This window comes from Piliocolobus tephrosceles, chromosome 3, assembly GCF_002776525.5.
Source record: "Piliocolobus tephrosceles isolate RC106 chromosome 3, ASM277652v3, whole genome shotgun sequence".
NCBI lineage: Eukaryota > Metazoa > Chordata > Mammalia > Primates > Cercopithecidae > Piliocolobus > Piliocolobus tephrosceles.
The window spans coordinates 85,386,252-85,388,875 of NC_045436.1; the positions used below are offsets into that span (position 1 = coordinate 85,386,252).

The 2,624-nt window shown below is 43.0% G+C and overlaps 1 pseudogene; it reads right to left on the reverse strand.

Annotated features, from left to right (window-relative positions):
• Nucleotides 1-421: 421 nt before the first annotated feature.
• On the reverse strand, nucleotides 422-1,290 carry LOC111548007 (annotated as a pseudogene).
• Between the last annotated feature and the right edge of the window lie 1,334 nt (nucleotides 1,291-2,624).

Consider the following 2,624-nt stretch of genomic DNA (forward strand, 5'->3'; position numbering starts at 1 on the left):
TGCTTTGGGCATATAAATAGGTACCTGTGAGCCCATGGTCTTAAGCCTGGAAATATTTCCTATGCCTTCCTTGGAGTCCCTGGTAGGAAAAGCAGTGATGAGAGTGGGACCCCCCAAGAGGCTTGGCATCGGAAACACAGTGGGTGATTCTGCGGATGACTCCCCAAAAACCAGACACCCAGGTACACAGCTCAGAGCTCTCAAACATCTGATGCTAGCACTTCACATTACAGATGAAGCAAATACAAGACCCAAGGTCAAGTGTACGGTGAGTTTCTAAGCCCAAGAGTCCCTGGAAAAGTAGAAGGAACAATGGTCCCTACCTCTGCAAGATCTCCACAAGACACTCCCAGGCTGTAGCAGGCAGTCACTGATGGGTCCAGATGCGGCTGGAGCAGGAGGGCACTGGGCTCCTTGTTAGTCAGATCCTTGTTAGCATGGCCCAGGGGTACTGATGACTCCTGGGGGTTTCCTCCAGGAAGCTCACTGGAAGCACAGACATCCTTGGGTATGAAGCCTGGGTGGTCAGACAGGTCTTGTTTCCTGCAAGACAGAGCTGCAGAGCACTCCCTCCGTCATAAATGAGAGAGACGGTCATGTCACCACTCTCTTCCGCCATAATAGCTTCGTCCAGTTCTTGGGAGAGCTTCTGGAGGTGCTGAGTTCCTGCCCCCGCAGGCCCTCGGTCACTGTCAGACTCACCGGGAGAGCAGAGGGGCTCTGTTGAGGAGTAGGGGCTCCGGAAGGCAGCCTCCCGCCTCGACAGCCTTACTGGGTGGGCACGTGAGCCTATGGGGCAGAGAGGCGGGGATGGTCCTTCTCCCAGGGGTCTGCGGCTGAGTGGGCAGGGGCGGCTCCGGACAGCCGGGTGCTCTCTTGGCTCAGGCTATGAGTTGGTGATCCACTGCCTTTCTGTGCCCCTCTCTTCCTCCTCCTGGCCTTCACCTGGGTCTCCACCAGCCATTTGGTGCCGCTGTGGCAGGAGTCCTGGATTGTCTGGGACTTGGCACCCAAGGCACTCTTAGCTGAGGGAGCCGCAGCCTGGAGGCCCTGCTGCCCTGGCTCTGTTGTTTCCAAGCGTTCCCAGAAGGGGCCTGCCTGGAGGCTGAGGTTAACAGCTCTCAGGTGCAGCCTCCTTTGGAACTGTCTGCTTAGAGAACTCAGGGCCCCGGCGGAGGTCTCCTGACGGCTGATCAAAGGCTGCGATTTCTTGCTGTCCTCCAGCTGTTCCTGGTGCTGCAGAGATTTCCGGCGCACAGAGGCCCCCATGCCCTGCCACCAGGAAGCCATCTGCCTGGCCAAGAGTCTTCTCCGCCCACTACACCCTGACACCTCCAGCGCCCACCAGAGCCCGAACACATCGTGTTTCTCATTTTTTAAAGAAATATAATTAAGGCTATGAATTTCATCCTTAGTTATAGTTTAGCTACACTCCATAAGACTTGACAGATAATTATTCATTCTACTTTGTTTTGTTTTTATGCTATTAAGCCATACAACAATTTGCGCATATTTATTAAGTTTTTAAAATATCAGTTTCCAAAATTTAAGGAGGGTTTGTTACTTTAAAAATATTTAATTGAATCAAAATGAGAGAATATGGTATGCATTTCAATAATTTTTCAAGAAATTTGTATGGCCTTTTATGTGATTATTTTGAAACATTATGAAAACTTGGGCTGGTAAAAATAAACGAATAAAAATAAAAAATAGAAAAATGAACCATGTGGTTTTCTTTATAGGGGTAAATATATTGATATACTTAATATTTAAATAGTATAAATAAATGAGAGTACTATATAATATAAATACTAAATAATACATATTGAATACATAAACATTAGATAAAATCTGATAATTTTATTGTTTGATTATTCTATATCTTAACTGACCTTTCTCCTCTCCTTCACCAATCTTCTTTTGGTAAAAATTTATTAAAATCTTTCTGTGATCATCTGTTAATTTCTTTCTGTAATTCTGTACATTTTTGCTTTTAATAGTTCAAAACTATGCCATCCAGTGTATACAGTTCATGTAGTATCCTTTTCTTATTGGACTATTTCTTTTATTTTTGTGTAACACTTTCCCTCTATTTATATTTTACATGTTAAAGTGCTATTTTTGGCATTTTGATATTGATAAGCCTATGTCACTTTTCTTATTTTTCGCATTTGTTTTTCCCTTCTTTTGTCTTTAATCAGTTTAAACATGCATATTTTTAGTCTTTACCCAATTATTTTATAACAAAATAATCTGCAAATGTTTTGTGATTTTAGATTTGTTTATTCGATTGACAAATATTAATTGAGTTCCTATAAATACCAGATCATTTTCTCCGTGCTGAGAATGTATAAATGGAAAACAGATTAAATTCGCTCTTCTCAATGGATTCCACATTGTAGTGATAGGAGATGCACAAGTAGCATAACAAATAAGCATATTTTATTATATATTATAAGATGATAGGTCATATGGCAAAAATATAGAGCAGGTCAAGTGTATGGCAGTTTTACAGTGACAGTGGGAGTGATTGTAGAATAAATGAAATAGCCATGTTTGGCTTCATTGGAAAATACTATATGAGCAAAGACTTGAAACAGGTGAGAAAGTGAGCTCTCCAGGAG